The sequence below is a fragment of the Pogona vitticeps genome, chromosome 1, assembly GCF_051106095.1.
Source record: "Pogona vitticeps strain Pit_001003342236 chromosome 1, PviZW2.1, whole genome shotgun sequence".
NCBI classification, from domain to species: domain Eukaryota; kingdom Metazoa; phylum Chordata; class Lepidosauria; order Squamata; family Agamidae; genus Pogona; species Pogona vitticeps.
In genome coordinates this window covers 66,861,924-66,884,789 of record NC_135783.1, presented here as the reverse complement: position 1 = coordinate 66,884,789, position 22,866 = coordinate 66,861,924, and the positions used below count along the sequence as shown (strand labels likewise).

At 41.5% G+C, this 22,866-nt stretch overlaps 1 protein-coding gene across 18 annotated transcripts in view; it reads left to right on the top strand.

Moving 5' to 3' along the window:
- The window catches only part of QKI (QKI, KH domain containing RNA binding), a 214,743-nt gene that overhangs the window by 5,536 nt on the left and 186,341 nt on the right, over positions 1-22,866 (top strand). The window lies entirely within an intron of this gene.

Sequence of the window (22,866 nt, the reverse complement as noted above, 5' to 3'; positions counted from 1 at the left end):
TCTGTTGCAAGGCTCACAAACACTGATGGACATTCAAGCTTCCAAAATGTTCCACGATTTTAGTAATTTTATAACCATGCATAGTCTGCACTGTTTCATTTCCAGATTTTGGGTAGCCATTTTTCAATTATAGACTGTAGGCAGCTATTATTTCTTCATTATTTTATTTATTCTACCTTTCCACAGTTTTCTCAGCGTCACTAAATCATAACTTTGTGTAGGTAATAATGAAAGCTTCCATGAGGAAGTTAGGCTTGGCAGTTCAAAACGTGACTCTTACAGTTTCACATTTTTGTTAGCTGTTGGCTTATAAATACATACAGTAACAGAAAATTCTATACATAGAGAATTGCATTGTGTTTTGAATTTCATAAACATTTTATTGGCTGAAATCCTGCTGGGTGCAGTCTGCCTGTTTATCCAGTGTGGAGGATGTTACTGTCTCATTGTAGATGACCATGTTCCCCCTCTCTAATAATAATAATACTGTAAAAAGAAAAAGTCTTTAATCAGCAGCAGTCTGACAGTGATGTTATTCCCATTGTAATGGGAACTGTACAAAAAGATTTTTGGCTGTCACAATGTTGAGATCCCCCCGTGTATGTTTGAAATGTGGAAAACGTGTACTGCTGTGTGACCAATGTGGCAACATTATGTTTTATCCAAAAATAGGTGGGGCCTCCTATTTTTGCTAATAGACTGCAGCTACTGCAACAGTTTATATCATATTCTGTGAAACTTCAGAAGATCTCTGAAATTGGGAGTTGCAGAAGTATTATGGAAAATCATAATTTGATATTAATGTTTTCCTTCATGGAAAGTTGTCATTGGAAAGAAAATCATTTATGTGTGTATTTGTTGTAGGTGGTTGTGCTGTTGAAACCCATAGTTTATTTACATGAATTCTTCCAGGAGGTCCCACATGCATCTTCTCACCCACCATAATATATTGGAATAGTGATGCATAAACCTGTGTATCTTACCTGCTGAATCCTAATGATCATTTTTACAGTGTGTAGTGGTGAAAGCATTTCCCTTCCTCTAGTTATTTCTAGTGAGAAAAAAAAGCCGGAAATTTAGAAATCGGGATATACTGTAGTATGTACTCTGTCCCAGCCCAGCTGATTTGCAGAACTGGTGGAAGCATGGGTGTGTCCTGCTTCAGGGATCCCACAGGAAATAGCCTAACTTTTCAAACTTGTGTGTTAAATAAATTGATTGAAAAAGAAAAAATCTTGACATAAAAGAGGGAATTGCTGATAAAGCCAGTTAGTGGCAACATTATTGTAGCAGACAGTAATAAATATTAATCCTTGCTTTGATTAACCTAAGAAGTAGGTATGCTAACCTGTTGCGGATGGTGGAGTTTGAGACACATAACTTGTTTTCAGCACAAATCACTGTGCATAGATATCTCAGCTCATGTATACTGTACTCAGATATCAGTATTCTAAGAGTGAATGGGGCAAACTTGTGTTCCATGTAATTTACATGTCGGCAGTGGTAGTTCAGAATTCTGCATAACAATGCTCAGTTGTAGTGTTCGGATCTGTAAGAGTAACAGAATACTGAATTATATTATTAAGATATTAGAAATTTACTTGAAGAACTACAGTTCACCACATTCTTAGTGCATTTTTGTTTTGTTTTGTTTCAGTTGTCATATGTAGTAATGGACCATGAAAATGTGTGCTTGCAGTTGTTACTAGTTTTGTGTAGCATGCTTGTCTTTCTGTGACTATTATTGGGTTGGTTGTTGTGAGTTTTTCAGGGTCTTTGGCCGTGTTCTGAAAGTTGTTCTTCCTAACATTTTGCCAGTCTCTGTGGCCGACATCTTCAGAGGATAGCACTGTGCTGTGCTGTCCTCTGAAGATGCTGGCCACAGAGACTGGCGAAACGTTAGGAAGAACAATTTTCAGAACACGGCCAAAGACACCGAAAAACCCACAACAACCATTAGATCCTGGCTGTGAAAGCCTTCACAAATATTATTGGGTTGTTTTTCTTTTATTATGAGGGTCTTTTGGGATCTGGAATGTTAACACTTTTGAACATGATAAAATTACAGCTCCTAGCTTGATGTTACTGTGTTTGGCTGTGAGCAGGAGGAGTCCTGTGACACTGTAAAGACGTGCAATTTTTAAAGTTAGTACTTCTGCGTTAGCAGGTGGTTGGTATATGATGGGAAAAGTAGGAGCACTTGAAGCAAAAGCTGACTTACTAGGTCCCTACATCTTTCAAAGTAAGGCATATTTTAGACAGAACCCCCCAAGACAACCCATTTAGAAAGGAGCTTTGGCTTTTTTATGTGGAACAGCACTTCACTAATCAGCATCATTGAGAGAGAAATGTTCTGTGGCAAATAAGTTCAGTGTAGTAATGAGGGCAGGGGGAGAGGAAGAATCTGTTATCTGAGGGTAACAACAGCAAAACAACTAAGCATGCCCATGTAGTTAAGCATGCCTTAAATAGTTCTTTGCCTCTATCAAAAGACAAATTCTAAAATACAGTGTCCCATTGTTGATTTCACTGTGTAGCAGTCTAGTGATAAATAATTTGTATTGGGTGCTAAGCAGATGACACTGTCACTTCAGTAATATGTCATTTTTTAAATATAGAAGTAGGAATAATCTGCAACTTTGAGCCATGTAGGGCAGATTAGATCTCAGTGGCATGTCTTATGTCAATAGCCCATTATTATGTTGGTCAATACATTTTTATTTGTGCATTTGAAGTTTGCCTTTGTCAGACACTGATTTGCCTGGAAAGTTGCAGTGTGCTAGACTCCTCCCTCCCTCCCCTCCCCGGAATTCCTATCATTAATTTGTGGTCTTGTTATACTGCTTTCAAATAATTGCAGTCAATTGTTGTTCTGCTAGGCATACTCAGATCTGATTGGAGTGATTTTAAACGTGTGTGTGTGTGTGTGTGTGTGTGTGTGTGTGTGTGTGTGTGTGTGTGTGTGTGTGTGTGTGTGTGTGTGTGTGTGTGTGTGTGTGTGTGTGTGTGTGTGTGTGTGTGTATATATATATATATATATATATATATATATATATATATATATATATATATATATATATATATATATATATATATATATATATATATATATATATATATATATATATATATATATATATATATATATATATATATATATATATATATATATATATATACCCACTGTGGTCCTCTAGTTTGCCTGTGACTCTGGGAAATTGTTAATTAGAATGCTGAATTAGGTGCACTATAGATAATGGTCACTGTGCCACAGCACTTATTAATCTTTTGAGTTATCTTGCTGTAACCTCAAAGAAAACTCTGTCAACTTGGATGCCATCATTGTGTATATATAGAGGTTTTTTTTCTTTCCATATGTTTTAAAAACTAATGATACAATCTTTTCCTCTTAGTAAGCCTCTGAGTAGAATTGCTCTCTCTACTCTTTTATCCTCTTAGTAAGCCTCTGAGTAGAATCAGAGTGAGATTGAATGACTGGTACGAAGCAACTTAGCCTGCATTCCTAATAGAAGAAACAAGCCCCACTGAACTCAGTAGGTCCTACTTCCAAGAAAACATGCACAGGGCTATAATGTCAGTTTCAGAGATGAATTACGATTTCTGCTGAACTCTCAGCCACACTTGAGCTCTGTCCTTGCAGTCACACCCAATCTTCTAGAGAACCTTTTGTAGCATTTTGTTTTTATGTTAGACAGGTAGCCAGCCACAATATATGCTTGCCAGTGAAATTTCTTAGAGGAAACAGGTATTACAGTTTATTTCTCATATCACACTATCTTTCAGAGTCACTCTCTTCCCAGTTCAAGCTTTGAAGGTATGCTAAAACCAGTACAAGGGTAGTGGGTGGGGTGGCTATTATGATAGTTGGGAATGTTGCCGTATTTGCTGTAGCTAAAGAAACTGTGACAGCTTATTGTCTAGATCAGTGGTCCTCAACCTTGGGCCTCCAAATGTTCTTGGACTACAACTCCCAGAAGCCTTCACCACCACTCTGCTGGCCAGGATTTCTGGGAGTTGAAGTCCAAGAACATCTGGAGGCCCAAGGTTGGGGACCACTGGTCTAGATCAGTGGTTCTTAACCTTTGTTACTCAGATGTTTTTGAACTGCAATCCCCAGAAACCCCAGCCAGCACAGTTGGTGGTGAAGGCTTCTGGGAGTTGCAGTCCAAAACTCCTGAGTAACCCAAGGTTAAGAACCAGTGGTTTAGATCATTGATTTGCCAACTATGGGTAATCTAGGGGTTGTTGGATTGAAACTGCTAGAGGCCTTGACTTCTAGCTGTGCTGGCCAGGGTCTCTGGGAGTTGCAGTCCAGGAACACCTGGGTTACCCAAGGTTGGGAACTACTAGTGTGGAACAAATGTTACCATTTAAGTGGAAGAAGTAATCTTAGCAGTAACAGGAGTACTTATTTAGCTTAGTTACAGGAGTACTTAGCAGTACTGCAGCTGTGCTGGCCCCAAGGCTGGCGGAAATCATAAATTATATAAATAAAAATGTTTGCTGAGTTCCAAAGAAATATGAGATAGTGCTCACTTTATTGAGCAGTGTTCTAAGTTGATTTATTGTTTTAATTTAATTAAATGTGTAGGCATTGCAGTAGTATGAAGCGAAATTTTAAGAAATTGAAATGCTTTACTGTTTGCACAATAGTGTTCATAAACCTTGGGTGTAATGTTCACAAACTTCTTTTTCTAGTGAGAGGTTACTTTCTGGTTACTGGACAAGTACCACATTTTCATGTTGCTAAGTGTTTTTTTCAGTTCTGAAGGTAGCAAATTGATCCCACCTTGGCCAGTCTTGCTGTAATGGCTTACCATTTAGTTAAAGATTCTGATTCCAACCCCTCCTCCACCATTCTGCTTCTGACTCTAGCAGCAACATATTCTTGTGGTCCAATTCTGCTCTGTGTTCCTTAAGCTCTACTAAATAATTAAGAGACTTCCACAAACTTGCTGGTCCTTGACTGTGATAAAGTTATCCTATCCTATCCACTTCCACAAACCTGAAGTATCTTCTCACCTGTACTGCAAATCAACTTTCATACCAGTTCACCACGAAATTTTGTTTGCCTGCATTCTTCACCACTAGTAAACTACTTTGCTGTTCATAATGCATTAAACATAAACCACTGCTTTCTTTACTTGTAATTTTATCTGCAGTTACTGCTTTTAGGAATCAGAAACACTTGCCAACTAGAAATCACAAGGAGATATTCCAATAGATAAGAGTCTTCAATCTGTCCCTAGTTATGTAGAGCTGTGCACTATAAAACTGTGGAGATAACAAATACACTGTGTATTTTGACCAAGTTCCTATTTGTAAATTTTGAGCTGAGGAAGAAGGCAAATAGTTTGTAGGCATATATTTGTACAGTTTTATTAATCGGAACATGAAGGTATTCCACTTCAAAAATCCGCACTAGCGAAATGGAGTTTTCTCCTGTACTTTGGTTTGCAGATGCTTGCAGTTGATTGTGTGTAATTATACTCTATATGTATAGGTTGAACTTCAAGGGACTCAATATCAAAAATATATTGAAGTGAGAAAATGAGAAAAACAATGCAGCAGAAGTTTGGTGCTTTATTTTTCCACCCTCTGGATGTTCTTTCTCCAGACTTCAAGTAGAACACTTTGAAAAATGATTGTCCATGTACAGCAGACTTTTCTGGTTTGCTGTTGTGTATAGATAATGATACTCATTAAAAATATAATTTATTTGGGCTTGTGGAAATGTTAGCTAACTTTGATAATTCATGGAAATCTTATATCTTGACAAAAGGTGCTTTTCCTTAGAAAGTATTAAGGCCAAAGTGGTATCTACTATTGTTAGCTTACTGTTTCTCATATGCTTTGAAGTTAATTAGAATGCTGAAATTTGAAATATGTTTTTAAATTTTCTATACTTTGAAGGCCTACATTCCCCCTCTCCAGGGCTAGTGCCTGCTTTAACATGCTATATAATGCCAGTATTTATATATATAAAGCTGTGGTAAAATTTCTTGTATAGTAGTTTAACTGTTGTGATTGTGCCTCTCACACCTTGATAAACTTCTTTGTGTGTACTCTTTCTTGCAATAATATTATACTAATTATAAAATATCTAATATTTTCTATATGACAGGGTGGATTAAAAATCAATTATTTTTTTAAAAATCACATTGATTTAAATCATGTTTTAATTAAATTATTTCTTAAATTGTCCAAATAATCAGTGATTTAAAATAATTAAATTGTGATTTAAATCAACCTGATTTAAATCAAATCCACCCCACTATATGAAGATATTTAGTTATTTCTTTGTAGTTCATCTTTAAGTATAAGAAAGATTTTGGGGTAGGGTCCAAGTTTGATAATATTTCTTCAGTTTCAAGTTACTGGAAGGTAGAAAGACATGCAAGGCAATACTAACTTAATGTTATTTCATTAGTAAAACAAGATGTGTTGACACAGTGACATTTATTAAAAATTAGTATGGGAATTGAATTTGTAGATCTTGCACTGGTCCGTGATTGTGGTTTTTTGTGTGTGCTCATTTTGCAGTTGGGGTGCCATATGCACATACATACTGAGGATGATACTAGTGTTTTAAAAAGAGGGAATCATACTTTTTTGTTTGGAGAGATGAGTGTCTTGGATATTTCACAGTAATCTTTAAAGGTAGGTTATGGCCCTAATCCTAAGGAATGTACTGGGTTATATATTTAAATACAGCTAATTACCATTGAGATATACAGTGTAGTGTAATGCAGGGGTCCCCAACCCCTGGTCTGTGTGACCCAGCAGTGGTCTGCAGCCTAGGCAGGACCAAGCCGTGGACACACATCTCCTGGCCCCCCTGAGCGTCCCTTTGAGCATGATGTGCTCAAGCACACTCTGCACCTTGCGAGCAGGCCACGCCCTGCTGTGGGCACGCCATCCCCCCCGAGTTTGCCATGCCCCTCACCAGCCCACTGTTGGGAAAAGGTTGGGGACCACTGGTGTAATGGGTAGAGTGATGGACTAGGACTCAGGAGGCCTGAGTTTGAATCTCCGCTCAGCTGTGGAAGCTCACTAGGGGAGTGGGATTGGTAAAACCACTCTTTAAATATCTCACTTACATTGAAAGCCTTATTATGGTTACCATAAGTCAGTTCTGACTTGATGGCCCGTAACAATTGCCATCCATAAAACAGATTCTGTGGATTAAATCCAGTAGTAAGTTGCAACTCGAGTAGGATTGTTGAATCAGAGGAACTTACGGAGGAGTTGACTCGTCAGATGTACTGATTCAAGGGCCCTGTTCTGCCATTTACTACTGGATTTCAGCCATTTATAGATAAACATCAAATCTTGATGGAATTATCATGGGACCTTCACTTCAGGTATGATTACAAGGCATATATTGAAAAACACAGTCACTGAAAAAGCAACAGTAAGATAAGTTTCTGCTTGACCATAAATGATGCTGTGTAGGATCTGAATCATCTGTTAAATGACTTCTTACTGTACATAACTCTTTGTTTTCTATTCTTAATACAGTGGTGCCTTGCTTAGCAATGTTAATTCGTGCAGAAAAAATCGCTGCTAAGCGATAACATCGCTAAGCAAAAATAAAAAGCCCATAGAAACGCATTAAAACACAATTAATGCGTTCCTGTGGGCTGAAAACTCACCTTTAAGCGAAGATGCTCCATAGAGCCGCCATTTTCGGTGCCTCTAAAGCGAGGAATCCGTGCCTGAAAACAACGGGCGGCCATTTTGTTTACTTGGCGGCCATTTCGAAACCGCCAATCAGCTGGCTGAAAATGGGGGCTTTGTGATGATCGCTTCCCTGCGATCATCGCAAAGCGAAATTTCCCCATAGGGAACATCACAAAGCGATGACTTTTGCGATCGCAAAAACAGCGTCGCTAAGCAATTTCATCACTATACGGAGCGATCGCTATGCGAGGCACCACTGTATATTGAAGCGTTTGGCTCATGCTCTGATTTTTCTCCCTTGCATTATTTAGTGCTGGTAATATCCCAGAAATTAAGAGTTCCTTCTGTTCTTTTAAGGGAATACAGTTTAGAAAAGGCTCTTACTGAATGGATGAATGGAGCAAGGAAAGGCAGTTTTTGTTTTTTCCCTGTTTCACTGCAGCCCCTCATGTCATCTTGCTCTTTCACTACACTGGAAGTTTCCTCAGATATCCTGAACAGATTTTCAGAGTAGTTCAGTTCAGGGGGGAAGAGAAACTATTTGAAGTCTTTCTCTCTCTTTTATACACTGTGTATAAAACTCCAAGCCTATATCATCACATGCATGGGAAGTATTTTCGGGGGGGGGGCGGAGGGGAAGAAGAGTTGTTCTTGTTATTAGCTGCAGAAGAACTAATGCATCCAAGGGCTGCAGATGAGCTAGCACAGACCATAACTAGTATAATTAAGGTGGTACGTGTTGTCAAAGTGCTTGTGTAGTGACCTGCATAAACACATGCATGAATCAAGTCAGCACATTGGTTTTGACAGTTGTGCATGGTTGAAAATGGGATTTTAATTCTTACTGCTATTATAAGTCAAGAATTAGAAACTACACTAGTGAAATAGTGACATTTGATGCAGTCTGGAGAATGTGGCAGGCAAAGTGCATTTGTAGGAATCCATATACACCCCGAGACTACTGGGGTATTCAGTTCCCTCACACTTCCTTCAGGAAGTCTTATGTCCTTTGGGGGATGTGGATGCAGGTTTGCCATGATTTCCTCAAACTCCTCTTTTTTTAAAAAAAATGTTTTCTAGAGGCAGTGGCATTGTTTTAAATTTAAAAAATTCTGTAGCTCGACTATGTCAAGTCCTCTAATATATCTTCACTCAGTTGAACTCTGCTTAGGAATATTATGTCCTTCAGTCATTCAACATAGTTCTTTATACTATATGCTTATACAGTATATTGTTGAGACTGCTTAGACATGAGAATCGTAGCTGTTATTCTGTAGTGCTGCTGCTACTCAGTAAGTCTCTGAGTTGTAAATGATAATAGAAACAGTAGTAGATTTTAAAATTAGTGGGTAAATGCTGAGTGGATAAAAAAATCAAATTTTTAAATTAAATATTTTATTTAAATTTTCAAAAATTGATTTTTAAAATTTAAATCAAATCCAGATTGTGTGTCATGAACTATCTTTTGATTTTGAGAGGATGAATCACTGAAGCAGCTTTCACATTTGGAATTTCACACATATAAATACTAAATATGGCTTTTAACTCATAATGTGTGAAATTCCAAATGTGAAAGCTGCTTCAGCGATCTGAAAAGGTGCTGGTCATGTTCTTGGTCACATGTGACCGCCACTGTATTGGGTTGCCTCTGCAATTAGAGTTTTGTATACACATAAATATTGGAAAAGGATACTGTGATGTTTACCACGTGGCCCTGCTTGTTTCACCAAACATAGAGTTCACATTACGTATCCCAACATGTCCTTTACTACGCTGCCACCAATTGATCTCTTTACCAGCTATGTTTCCTGTGAAAGGCTGAGGTCCATTCAGTACTTAACTTGAAATAAAAACAGGTTTATTGGTTACAAGTTGTTTCAGGAATAGTTCTTAAGCACATTCTTAAAGTTACACAAAGCGTTCAGTATTTTCCTTTAAGCTCTTCTATACATAACTAATACAGATAATACTCTGACTGTTAACTCCCTAAATTCTCTCTGCCTCAAAATCCAAACCTTCTCTTCAAACCGCTTTCCTCTGTCTATCTCTTCTTTCTATATCTTCTCCACATTTTACAGCCCCCCTTCTGTATAGCTGGCTCCGCCTTCCTATTGGTTCATGCAAATGAACTGCTGAATATGCATACCAGGGTGGCCGCTACAGATACCAGTGTTTTAAAAGTTGAAATCTTGTCTTCATCATATGTTGAACAAGTATCTATATGAGGTGTGAAGTTACTGATTTTTAATTTATTCAAGAAGATAAATTATTTATTTAGTTATTTATTTTAGGGAAAATGCTGAATTTCAAACATAAAAAACAGATGACAAACATGATTGTCAGATATTGGCAAAATGAAAGAAGAGGAAAGAACAAAATACTGTAGTATTTTAAACACTCAGAAATTTGTCTCAGTGTGAGCTTTTGTGGACCAAAGTCCTCTTCCTTAGACACTGGATTACAAGTAAATGACTAAGATAATTTACTCATATTCCCATGATCCAGTGAGGATGCAGATAATAGATAAAGTGACAATGTTTTGAACAGATCAGTATTCCTAGTACTTTGATTATCTGATTTGATTTGTAAGCTAAAAGGAAGAGAAAATGGTATAGATGTACAGTCATGCGAAAAAGAAACTACACCCTCTTTGAATTCTGTGGTTTTACGTATCAGAACATAATAAAAATAATCAGCAAATCTACATCAGAATGGCTGAAAAAGAAAAGAATCCAGGTGTTGCAATAGCCCAGTCAAAGCCCAGACCTCAGCCCTCTCAAAATTCTATGATGGGACCTTACAAGAGTTACGCATAAACAAATGCCTCCAAACTGCAATGAATTGAAGCAACTTTGTAAAGAAGAGTGTGCCAAAATTCCTCCACAATGATGTTAGAGACAGATAAAGTCATATAAAATATGATTACTTCAAGTTATTGGTGCTAAAGACAGTTCTTTAAGCTGTTGAATCATAAGGAGTATTTGGTTTTTAACACATGGCTTCTCCATTTTGATTTTATTTTTGTTAAATAAATTATGACACATTGAATTATGTAATGTGTTTATTTATTTAATTTATTTAATTTATATATTTTATTTATACCCCGCCTATCTGGTCATTGTTGTTGTTCATCTGAGGTTATATTTGCTTAATTCTCAGACCTGCTAAGGACTAGATGATTTTTATTATGTCCTCATATGTGAAACCATAGAATTCAAAGAGTTCCTTTTCATATGACTGTGCATTGTATTACTGTATATACTAGCCTTTTAAAATTATTGCATGTTTATTTTTTAAATGTGATAACTTGCTGGCTGAACTATTTTGCATAGTTATGCAAATAACAGAGGTTTTAGTCATGAACTGCTGTAAATTAAAAAATCCCTGTAGGCATTATGTGTTGTGCCAGCAAGTAATGTGATCCTGTATGCAACAGCTAAAGTGTACGGAGATTTCTTAGTTCATGGCAATTCATTTCCAAAAATTGTGTCATTTATGTTACAATAACATAAAAGGTACATCTTTGGAAAACAATATTTTGGAAATACATTCAACCACTGTTTTTAGTTGCATGTTTAAAAAATTATTTGTGAGCTGTCGTTGAGTCTACTAGGGAAAAGGTGTCATAGAACCAAACAAGCATACACGTGTCATTACAAAATATGCAAGTCACTGTTCTCAGTAGTAACATCTCTATCCTGTTTAATTAAGAGTTCTTCTGGCTTGTTGCAAGAAGGAAAATAAACTTGAGAGCATGATAGTTTTTATGTTTGAAATACTAAGGAATGAAATCATCCTGTCTTGGTGATGGCCAAGATTCATTATTATTCCTCGTGCCTGCATATCTCCCCCCATCAAAAGTTCTGTAGCTTCTGCTATATAATAAATACAGAATTTAAAAGAAACGGAATAAGTCTAGAGTATTTTTAAGAGGGTGTAATGAGGGTGAAAGAGGAGAGTGCAAAAACGGTGTGAAACTCAACATCAAAAAAACTAAGATCATGGCCACTGGTCCCATCACCTCCTAGCAAATAGAAGGGGAAGATATGGAGGCAGTGAAAGATTTTACTTTCTTGGGCTCCATGATCACTGCAGATGGTGGCAGCAGCCACGAAATTAGAAGACGCCTGCTTCTTGGGAGGAAAGTGATGACAAACCTCGATAGCATCTTAAAAAGCAGAGACATCACCTTGCCAACAAAAGTCTGAATAGTCAAAGCTATGGTTTTTCCTGTCGTGATGTATGGAAGTGAGAGCTGGACCACAAAGAAAGCTGACCGCCGAAGAATTGATGCCTTTGAATTGTGGTGCTGGAAGAGGCTCTTGAGAATCCCCTGGACTGCAAGGAGAACAAACCTATACATTCTAAAGGAAATCAACCCTGAGTGCTCACCGGAAGGACAGATCCTGAAACTGAGGCTCCAGTACTTTGGCCATCTCATGAAAAGAGAAGACTCCTTGGAAAAGACTTTGATGTTGGGAAAGTGTGACGACAAGAGGAGAAGGGGACGACAGAGGACGAGATGGTTGGACAGTGTCTGCGAAGCAACCAACATGAATTTGACCCAACTCCGGGAAGCAGTGGAAGACAGGAGGGCCTGGCGTGCTCTGGTCCATGGGGTCACGAAGAGTCGGACACGACTAAACAACAACGGCGATTTTTAAGAGGGAGGGACAAAAATAAATTAGATGGATGAATATCCAGGCAGGGGGTGGAATATGCTTAGAGCTTTAAGATTTATCCCTGAGCTGGCTTGGTGGGGAATTTCTTTGTGAAAAGTAATAAGGGCCATTATTTATACAAAGTGGCATAAATCAAATGGTGTAAATATCATTGGGAAATTGCTGCTAGTTAAAAAGAGTCAATATTTGTATCCCTCATTGAGTTACCAGATCATACTGCTGGTGCAGAATGAGGAATAGATATGCTAAGTCTTTAATTAGTGGCAATTTGTCTTTGATATTTAACTCAGACTAGTAAGTAATGGGATTCTGGCCACTTATATTTTTTGTGTAGCTTGTTGGGCTAAAACCTGAAATACAATTTTGATTATGTTCTGTGTTTAGCATGTCCAGTTGACCGCTGCAAGATACATAGATGATGGTGGCCAAAATAGTAAATCACATTATAATAGGTCCATTGAATTAGTGGGATTTAGTGATTGAACTCCTTTGTAAATTCTGTTGATTCAAAATGGACCCGTTCTATTTGCTGCTTACCATGCTAATGTAAGTAGCAGTTAGAGTAGTCCATTTGAATAAATGGAATTTATGGAAAAGATGACTAATCAAATATCCATTGATTCATTGAGTCTGTTCTGGTAAATTTGCTATGCTGTAGTTGAACATTAAGAAGACCAAAATTATTATTACAGAAGAACTACAAAATGTTAATGTCAACAGTGAAGAAACTGGAATAATGAATGATTTTGTATACAGTGGTGCCTCGCTTAACGAGCGCCCCGTTTAACGAAAAAATCTCATAGTGATGACTTTTTTGCCATCGCTTTTGTGATCGCACAATGATCTTGCCTATGGGGAAAAATAGCTTTGCTTCAAGCTCCCCGGTCCACCCCCCAGCCTGTCTCCAATGCCGGTAGCCTCCCCGCGCCGCCTACCCAGGCCGTTCTCGGACTTCTGGAAGTCCGAGAACGGCCGGGTTAGGCGGCGCGGAGAGGCTTCAAGCTCCCCGGTCCACCCCCCAGCCTGTCTCCGCCGCTTAAAGGGTAACCGGCGGTTGGTGGGATCCAAGCCCGGGATGCCTGAAAGGCATCCCAATCCCACCACCCTCCCCCCGCAGCTTGGATCCGAGCCGCAGCGGCTACCCCAGCCATGGCCGGACTCTAGGGAGTCCAGCCATGGCTGAGGTAGCCGCCATGGGTCAGATCCAAGCCGCGGGGGGAGGGAAAAAACCGGATAATCCGTTCCAATTGGAGAGCTCTGAAGGTGTTGATCACGACGGCGGGGACCCCCATGGAGGGTCTCCCATGGTGGCGGGCAAGCCCTGGGCAACCTCCCTGGGGGTCTCCGCCGCCATGATCGGCACCTTTGGCACTCTCAAAGGGCTTTCTGCCTGACATCAGAGGGAGCCCTTTGAGAGCTCCGAAGGCAAAAAGGCAGGGAGAAAGGGCTGAAAAATAGAAATACCCGCCCTATCTCCCTGCCTTTTTGGCTTTGGAGCTCTCATAGGGCTTTCTGCCCGACATAGGAGGAAGCCCTTTGAGAGCTCCAGAGGCAGTGATCACGACGACAGGGACCCCCAGGGAGGTCTCCCATGGTGGCAGGCAAGCCCTGGGAGACCTCCCTGGGGGTCCCCGCCACCGTGATCGGCACCTTCGGAGGTCTCAAAGGGCTTTCCCCCCAACATCAGAGGAAGCCCTTTGAGAGCCCCGAAGCCAAAAAGGCAGGGAAAAAGGGTGGGAAATTGGAATTTCCAGCCCTTTCCCCCTGCCTTTTTGCCTTTTGAAATGTTGGAACAGATTAATTCCGTTCCCATGCATTTCAATGGGAAATGGTACTTCAGCTTACAAACTTTTCGACGTACGAACATCATTCCAATACGGATTAAGTTTGTAAGTCGAGGTACCACTGTACCAGGTAAGGCTGAAAGCAACAGGAAAAGAGGAAGAGATTGCTTGACTCTAAAGGGAGCTGCAGGCTTGAGTTTACAAGGGCTGAGCAGGGCAGTTGAGAAGAGGGCACTTTGGAGATTGCCCATTCATAGGGTTGCTATAAATTAGGGGTGACTTGACAGTACTTAACAAGAACAGCAAGAAGTACACTGGCATAGCTTGGAGATGAGACTAGCCACCAATTATTGTGTTTGCACTCGAATTCTTAGTTGTATATCCAGTAATACAACTGGCATGTGACTAGCACATCAGTTGCAGATTTGTTAGTTGGGAACTAAATATTTACACCAGTATTTGGGAACTAAATACTGGTGTAAATATTTAGTTGGATTTTTGCTAGTATCATTTCTTATGAAGATTTACTTGCCAAAATGGGAGAAAAGCCTTTTTGGGTTGAAAGTATTCTTTTAAATTTCCTAGTTGCATTTCATCTTAAGGCAGAATTCTGGGAACTCCTCAGAACTGTGTTTTTAACATTAAGTGGTAAAATATATCTTGCAACAGACTTCCTTCAAACATGGATTTTTACAGTAGTTTATATCTTAAAATTTGCCTGCCTTTTTGGTTAAACCTTTCCTCACATAATTTCAGAGGGTGCTACATGTATTGCATTAGTTGGTGTTCCTTTTCTCAGATGAACCAGTTTGTAGAGATGGGGGGAAAATAAGGCATGCACAGTAACATTACTGTTACAAGTATAAGCATCTTGAGATTAAGATTTTTTTCCAGTCTAAGCTCAACAGTGTTAATACAGATAAAATACAGATAAAAGTTTCAAACATCATTTATGGGGAAGGTGGCATCATATTGAAGGAGCAAACATCTGAATGGATGTGATGGATACTTCAGAATGCTGCTGCTCTTAGAAGTGAAAAATATATTTGTTACTATTCTGGCTCTGTAGGCTGTAGTGTGCAGCACATTTTTACACTAAAGATGATGAATTTAATCGCAAACTGGCAGCTGAATGGAATCTGCAGACCTTGATACTGGGAGAAAATTGCCTATAAAGCAACTCCTGCAAGAGCTGGCTTTAAATTTATCCACCCATTTCAACACTGAGAAGAAGATAAGAATAGCAGGGCATTTTTAGACAGGTGATGGTTCATTGTTCCTGTACTTAAGAACTAGAGAGAGTTTGTTAAAAGATGACCTTGTTGCCTTGCATAAAATGCATTTGCCAAACCATTTTATTTCTTAGGCTGTTGAAATATTTAGATCTCAAAATACAGTGGTGCCTCGCTTAACGAGTGCACCGTATAGCAATGTTTCCGTATAGCGATCCCTTTTTCGGGATCGCTATACGGAAACATACCCGATCTTCGCAATGGGGAAAACCCGCATTGCGAAGATCGGGTATTGCGGCGGCCATTTTGGAGCCGCCGAACAGCTGATCGGCGGTTCCAAAATGGCCGCCGGAAGCCCGGAAATGGCTGCCGGCAGCCGTTTTCGCGCCTTGCCCTCGCTTAGCGAAGGCGCGAAAATGGCTGCCGGCACCTGGAATCCTCGCTGAACGGGTAAGTAACGAAGGTATTGGAACGCATTAAACAAAGTTTAATGCGTTCCAATACCTTTCCCCTACCCGTTTAGCGATGATTCCGTATAGCGAGGGTTAATCCGGAATGGATTAACCTCGCTATACGGGGCACCACTGTACATTATTGTTTGTTATATATCAAAATGATAGCTTATTCATTGTGTTCTCATTACTTCCTTGGTCTGTGGTTGTAATGCTGATGTAATTTGAAAGGATTAAAATGCTTTGGAGTTAGCAGAAGTTCCTTTAAGGCTTCTCTATGCTTTTGGGGACGTGGTGCTGCTGCGGTTTAAACTGCAGAAGCCTATGTGCTGCAAGGTCAGAAGACCAGCTGTCATGAGATTGAATCAACGCGAGGGAGTGAGCTCCCGTCGCATGTCCCAGCTTCTGCCAACCTAGCAGTTCGAAAGCATGTAAATGCAAGTAGATAAATGGGTACCACCACAGTGGGAAGGTAACAACATTGTGTGTCTAGTCACACTGGCCACATGACCACGGAAACTGTCTACAGACAAACACTGGCTCTGTGGCTTGGAGATGGGGATGAGCACCGCACACTAGAGTCGGACACAACTGGGCTAAATGTCAAGGGGAACCTTTACCTTTATGCTTTCAAGCTTTGACAGACTAGTATTCCATGATGATGTCCCTACTGAAAATTTCAGGTAGTGACTTACACATCTCTGCTGACCTGCTTTAGATCACTTACAAGTCATCATATAGGCTTCCAGATTATTATTTCAGTTGAATCCTATCATCTCCAAGGAAAGTGTAGTGTGGGAAGATTTCTGGCTTGCAGAATGTCATTTACAAAAGCATCCTCAGATCTACCATTGGACTCAGGTGTACAGTACATACTCTCCATTTTCGTAACATTTTTGTGGGGATGTTTGAGATGGCCTGCTTTTGTAGTTGGGGATGGTAGGAGTTGTAATCCTGTCCTAGGTCTCTCAGTGAGCTTTATGACAGGCCACAGATTTGGCTGAGTCTAATGCTTTAAAACATCAGAGCACTGTACTTGCCTGTTTTCTGTACTTTTGTTGTTGTTTAGTTGTTAAGTCATGTCTGACTCTTCGTGACCCCCATGGACCAGAACACCCCCAGAAAGTGTTGATAGACAAAATATATATTTAATACTGCATATTCTAACAGCGGTGAGGATTATTTATGCACAGTACTGGAAAAATGAAGGAACACCTACGGATCAAGAAATAATTAAAAAGATATTGGACTGCGCCGAAATGGACAGACTAACACTGAAAATCAAAGGAAAAGAAGATACAAAATATTATCAAACATGGGACTTATTCTATCAATGGTTAGAAGGATGTTGTACAGATTAGGAGTGTAATGTGTGTAGTAGTTATTTTTTACAAATGATTATAAGCTGTACCCTGGTGACACGATGTTAAACCAGTATGGATGGATTTATATAATAAAAAAGTTAAAAAAACAACAACATCAGAGCGCTGTACTTGCCTGTTTTCTGTACTTTTGTTGTTGTTTAGTTGTTAAGTCATGTCCGACTCTTCGTGACCCCCATGAACCAGAACACCCCCTGTCTTCCACTGCCTCCCGGAGTTTGGTCAGATTCTGTACATTAGTGTGTATATTAGCTATTCATAATGGAACGTGAATATAAGATTATCTCAAGTCATTTGGCTCATTGAGGTAAAGGAGACAGGAATCAAACATTGTTAGGAACCCTGTTGTGTATGTTAGGCTGCAGCACTCTGATGATGTTATAAGCTGTGGCCATGCTGTATCTGTTTCATGGAAATTAAAAGCTTCCTATCTGCTGTCCACTAGGTTCCAGAATTCCCTGAGAACCTCATTCATCTTAGGAAATCTTTGGAAGTTGCTGAATAGATCAGGAAATGGATTAAAGCCAGAAAATTGCTGCTTCCAGTCCTGATCATATTGCCACCAGAGTTGCACAGCATAATTTACACCAACATGATTGCAGCCATTATGACACTTGCTGATTCTTCAGGAAAAAAAAGACCCCAATCTTACATGTGTTAAAAAGAGAACGTTTTTTGAACAAATTTTGGTACAATTACTGTACCAAAATAAATCCCTAAGAAATCCTTCATAAATGTGTCTTTTTGTTCCCTTGACTGTGCTGAGAGGAGAATGCCAGATTCACAATCTGAAGATAATCAAGTTTCATCCACTCAGACAGGACATTTCAGTTCCCCCAGTCACACTTTACTGCAGAATTTGCACAATGTAGGCATTTTACAATGAAGTTGCCTGGTATTGTAAACATTGTCCTTTAGTTTCAGTTACTTGCTTTGTGCAGGTTTTTATGGACAAAAATGGCTGGCACAAAGATTGTTGCAGGAGCATTTTGATTTACGTTGTTTCTTTTGGTCCCATTCAATTTAATGTATTAGGACAGAAAGCATTCCATTCCACTTTTGGTAAGCCATAATGGTGAGAACTAGAAAGTGACGTAGTTCTGTTTGGTAGTTCTATGTTTTTTTCACACAGGTATACCGGAATTCTCATGAGGTTTTTGAAATAGAAGGTATGTAGTTGTAACTGTCCTTGCTAACTCAGTGCATGGGAATGTCCCTTGGCCAGAACCCATTCAGTGTTAAGTGGGTTTTTAATACATGAGATTTCTAACACGTGTGATTTATAAACTTACAGTCCAATTAATTCTTCTGCTTTTCACTTTTCCTCCTTACCATGAGGCTTTTGAGATCATGACAGAAAAGTATTTTCCTCCAGGGCGGTTCAAGTGCCAGCTTGAAACAGTGCTACTTCTGCAACAAATTGCATTATTTCCCAAAACCTAACTGAAGGAAACCACTTCTTCAATTAGAGTCCTTGCCGCAACTGCTGGGATTATCTCTTATTCCCATAAGAGACATAAGAACCTAAGAAGGAGCCCTGCTGGATCAGGCCAAGGGCCCATCTAGTCCAGCTATCTGTATCTCACAGTGACCCCACCAGATGCCTCTGGGAGCACACAAGACAACTACAGTGGTGCCTCGCTTAACGAGGATAATCCATTCCAGCGAAATCGCTGTAGAGCGAAATCCTCATGAAGCAAAATAAATAATCCCATTGAAACACATTGAAAACCCATTCAATGGGTTCCAGTGGGCTGAAAAACTCACTGTCCAGCGAAGATCCTTCATGGGGCGGCCATTTTCAGTGCCTGTAAAGTGAGGAATCCATCCAAAAACACAGCGGGGAGCCATTTTACACAGCGGGTGGCCATTTTGAAGCCACCAATCAGCTGTTTTAAAAACGTGCTAATGTGAGGAATCGGTTCCCGAAGCAGGGAACCGATCATTGCAAAGCGGATTTTGCCTATTAAAACATCCTTTTGCGATCGCAAAAGCGATTGCAAAACATTCATCGTATAGCGGTTTCGTCATTTAATGAGGCACCACTGTAGATACCTGTCTCCTGATACCCCTGCCCTGCATCTGGTTTTGAAGTACCTTCCTTTTAAGCCTGGAGAATATACATCCCCGTCATGGCTTGTAACCTGGGACAGACTTTCCTCCATAAATCTGTCCAATCCCCTTTTAAAGGCATCTAGGCCAGGTGCTATCACCACTTCCTATGGCAAGGATTTCCACAGACTAATAAAATGCTGTGTAAAGAAATATTTTCTTTTGTCTGTTCTCACTCTCCCAACACTCAATTTGAGTGGATGCCCCCTGGTTCTAGTATTTAGTATCTAGACCAGCCATGGTGAACCTGTGGCACGCGTGCCACAGCTGGCATGCAGAGCCCTTTCTTAAGTCGCCTGATCACTACTCCCCTCCCACACAGCCAAATCTGAGAAGGTGGCTGCTACCATGGTGTTGGCATTTCGACAGGCAGATCCATAGCAGCTGGCGTTGGTCGCAGATCTGGAGTGGCATCTTGAGGCACCTCCATGCCCAGGATTCTCCCTTCCGCTGCCACTTCCGGGTCCACCGCTGCCACTTCTGGGTCCGCCACAGTATGCCACCTGTGGGGTCCCCCCCCCCCAGTCTGGGCATGTGAGCCCAAAAAGGATCTACACCCTTCAATTTGTAAACCACTTTTCTTGACCAGGTGACTTGAGATCACTATATTATTTTACCTCTGAAACATTTATGATGGAAGTGCCAGAAAGTTTCAGGGTTTTGGATGATGTCTAAGTTTGTATGTCTAGGAAATGGGAATTGGGGGAACTTGTATATATTATCATAAATAAAGGAACAAACCAATGATATACATATCAGGAAAGACATTCTTGTGTAATACATCATAAGTGTTATTAGGTTCTTCAACGTGGTTCTCCATGAATCCACACTAGTGGGTTTAGACAGCGCTTGCGCTGGCCTCTCGGAATTGTCTAGAGCTGTAAGAGAAAAGTAACAATGTTTGAGGCTACCCCTTACCGCGCATGTCTAGCCCGCCAACGGCTCAGTTCCATTTTTCCGCCAGTGAGTTGGGACCTCTCGTTAGAGCTTTGCCTTCTTAGTTCGTTTTTAGCGAACTATTTTTCTTCTATTTTTCTGGCTACCCTGACTTCGGACCGTTTTTGACTACGCTTCTGCCTCTGGTGATTTTTTCGGTGAACTGTGCCTCTATCCGGCTTTGATTACCTTAAAAGGCCTCCCGCTGGGGCCTAATAGGCCTTAACGGGCTCCCTGCTGAGGCGCCACGCGCCTGCAGGAATCTTTCAATTATCCCTCATTGGACTTCCTTTCTTGCTCCTGTCGACGCGGCTCTACTGTCAGTCAATCGGACCCTCCACTACGGTTGGTTTTTTCCCCTTTCCTTTTGGTCTATGCCTCCTAAAGAAAAGCCATCCCCCAGGAGAGGACCTTTTCGCCTCTGCACCGCGTGCTCCAGGAAACTTCCCTTTCAGGACGGACATTCCCTCTGTTTGTACTGCCTGGGGGAATCGCACGCGGTGTCCCATTGCAGGCATTGCAAGCAGTTCACAAAAGTCACTCTCAAGGCGCGCCAGCAACGCCTGAAGTATTTTCTGTGGAAACAGACTTTGTCCGCTTCCCAACCCTCTCAAATGGAGGCTGTACCCTCTACCTCCTCCGTGCGCTCCGAAATCAAAGTCGTCTCGGCGCCGGAGTCATCTAAGGGAAAGGGACCTAAGCAATCCTCTAAGGACAAGTCCAAGAAGAGGAAGACCCCGTCTACACTCACCTCCGCTTCGGTCTCCCTCTTTACATCGGCCGAGTCCTCGGTTCCACCGGTGTCGGAGCCTCTGAAAAAGAAAAAAGCGTCGACAAAGTCATCATCGAGGGCTAAGGAGCTTACCCTCGTTGTTCCATCCGTCTCGACGTCATTGCCCTCTCCTTTACTCGAGGATTCGTCTCGAGACCGGGAGTCGGTGTCGGACTTGGCTCCCTCTTTGCCTCCTCATCAAGAGCCACCGTCCGTTGTCGAGAAGTCACCGACAACGAGCCACTTGGAGAAGATAGTGGCTGATCTGCCGGGCGTCCCTCGCAGCCCCATTCTAACCGGGCTAGGGACGGGATCGCGATCCTCGACGCCGGGATCCCCAGGCTCCAAGTCTCCATCTACACCAGTGAGACCTGCTAAGCCTGTTCCGGCCCCCTCTCCTCGGCTTCCAGCATCCGAGTTAGAGGAGGAGCCTGTGCCTAAGAAGCCCCGGCGCCACCGCAAACGTAAACGCGGTTCTGGTGCCGATAGGCATAAGAGCCATCGACGCCGAGACTACTCTTCCTCCGACTCCGATGATAGCAGGGATAGGAAACGGTCCCGTCGTCGGCGTCGTAGACGAGACTATTCCACTGAGTCCTCGTCCTCGACTTCACGCGATCGACGTCGACGTCGGAAGAGGTCCCGATATACCTCTTCCTCCTTGTCGTCTGCCTCACCTCCTAGGAAAGGTCGACACGGCAAGCGTCCGATCGTGGACAAACCTGCTCCCTCGGCACCGGTTAAGCCGACTGACCCTCCAGGTCGACCAACACCACCTCCTCCTCCGGTGCGCCCGGTGCCTGAACCTGTACCTCAGGCACCCCGGCCTCGTAAAACTTCTAAGGCTAAGGATACAGACTCTCGTCCTAGCATCCTCCAGTCTTCTGATGAGGAAAGCCAAAACCCTCACTCCTCTTCTGAGCAAGAGGATGGAAACACTTCTGAGGCTTCTCTGGATCTACCGCCTCCAGGAGAACCCCTAGGCTCAGACGCAGCTGACATCCATCCCTCCTCCCCGTCTGAGGACTTCTCCTCTTATCCTCAGATGGTTTCTAGGATGGCTGCAGCGCTTAAGTTGGACATAGAAAAATCTCCTTCGCGTGCAGACGACCTGATTTTTGGGGATATCCACCTCGCAAGGTCTCGTCCTGTCAGTCTCTCTTACGTGCCTGAGCTTATGGACCTTCTCAAGGAATATTGGCAGCACCCTGCTGATCCTCCCAATATGTCCAGGCGTACTGAGAACATGTACCGGGTACATGGAGATGATACCTCGTTCTTGTTAAAGCATCCAGCTCCCAATTCCTTGGTGGTGGAGTCTAGTGTTTCAAGGTTACCAGCTAAAGGTCATCCAACTCCAACCACTAAGGAGGGCAAGGACTTGGAAGTTTTGGGCAGACGGCTTTATTCTATGACTACTTTTGCACTCAGAGCTCTCAATTACTTGATAGCTATGGGGGCATATCAGAAACAACTATGGGAACGAGTCTTGCCAGCCCTACAAGTAGCTCCGGAAGACATCAGGCAGACTTGCCTCAATGCCCATGCGGAGGCCTTGACCGTCTCCAAGCACCAACGCTTAGCCTCCCGCCACGTCGCTGATGCCAACGCGAGAAACTTGGCATCCATCATTACTTTAAGAAGGCACGCCTGGCTTCGTTCTGCTAGTATTGTGGAGGACATCAAGGCTAGGATTAAAAATCTGCCTTTTGATGCTACAGGACTATTTAATGGCTCCACGGATGAGAATCTCGAGAGCTTACACAAGAGCAAAAAGACGGCAAAATCTTATGCAGTGCAGCAGCAGCCC